Consider the following 1,666-nt stretch of genomic DNA (forward strand, 5'->3'; position numbering starts at 1 on the left):
TAAAAACGAACAACTACAATCAACCAGCTGCCACAAACAATCAGGATTATGCCGCTGATCGATCGAATCAAGGACCAGCCAGCAAATGCAATCAACCAGCTATCGTAAACGAGCAGCGGCTATTCCATTGGCGGATCAGGACAGGAGGAAGGTCGAATCAGCCGGCAATCATGAATTTAATGTAAGTTGAGAAACTCGAATTTCAATTTTAGAATCAAAGATCTAAACATTGAAGGTACCTCATGTTAGAAAATAAAATATATTAAGAAARTGAAATTTAAACTCTAATAGTTTACGGTGCACCCGGTATTTATTTCGTGGAAATGGTAATAACTTTTTCAATGATTAATTGAGGAATAGTGAGGAGTATTGGTTACACGGTATATGAATAGGCCAACCCTCAACTTAATTGACTTAGTCTCTAGCTTTGAAAATATTAAATTATCAGAAGAAGAAGAAGTCAAAATGAACGAAACCCAGCTTTATTGGTGCAGAGGCGGGAATTTGAGAATAGGATTAAGGTCATGCAGGACCAAATTGATAACTTATCCCAAAAACCCACTATAACGACTTACGAAAAAATTAAGATAGTAGCGGGTAGAACCTGCGAAGAATCGCTGGACGTTATAAAGTCTCTACCCGAATTTTCCGGTTAAACCGAAGGTTATGTGTCCTTTCATGAGGCGGCACATAACGCATATGAGATTTTTAAGGACTACGATGGTAGCTCACGGCACTACCAAGCCGTTACCATTATAAGAAATAAAATTCGATGCGCTGTCGATGCGCTTTTATCGTCGTTTAGCACTGTCTTAAATTTTAACGCTATTAAAGCTCGCTTAGATTTCACTTACTCCGATAAGCGGCCGATCTACTTAGTTGAGCAGGAATTGTCGACGTTGAGGCAGGGCTCTTCGACTGTGCTCGAATTTTATGATGAGGTTGAGAAAAAGCTCTCCTTAATTGCTAATAAAACCAAAATGTCTCATGAAGAAAGTATTGCAGGCGCAATTAACGAGAAAATATAGGGTCAACGCTCTTAGAGTGTTCATTTCTGGGTTAAGGAAGCCCTTTTGCGATATTCTCTTCGCATCGCAACCTAGTGACTTGCCATCCGCCCTGGCACTCGCTCAGGAAGTCGATGCGAATCACGAACGTTACATTTTCGCAGCAAGCTTTGCAAATAGAGCATCTGATGTGACCAAAAAAGCAGAGAGCAGCAAATGGGGAAAAGTAACAATAATCAAAACATGCTAAGCAGAACAAATTCGGATAATCAGAAAAATCCTCATTTCGTAAGGCAGCACCGGGGTGATAACCAAAATAATGGCCAATACCGCCAACAAAATTTCCAGCAGAACCGTCAAACAGGATATTGAAACTCTCAGCCGCGACAGGAACCAATGGATGTGGATCCTTCACATTCTCACCTACGGCAATTTAAAAGTAACGTAAGAGACGACTGTGGTCAAAAGCGTCAGGCAGCGTCGGACCGTCGAACAGGACCAAAACTGCAAAGGGTAAACAATTTGAAGGAAGATCGAAATACCGAGTTAAGCTCAGACTCTTACGAGGAGTTATCTGAGCCAGTTGTTGAGGACCTAGAGGCAGAAGAAGTGAATTTTTTAGGGGTAAGTCCCTCCTACCCTGGATTTGTAAGTCACTA

The sequence above is a fragment of the Bactrocera latifrons genome, unplaced genomic scaffold, assembly GCF_001853355.1.
Source record: "Bactrocera latifrons isolate USDA-ARS-PBARC rearing strain unplaced genomic scaffold, ASM185335v1 scaffold_1271, whole genome shotgun sequence".
Classification (NCBI taxonomy): domain Eukaryota; kingdom Metazoa; phylum Arthropoda; class Insecta; order Diptera; family Tephritidae; genus Bactrocera; species Bactrocera latifrons.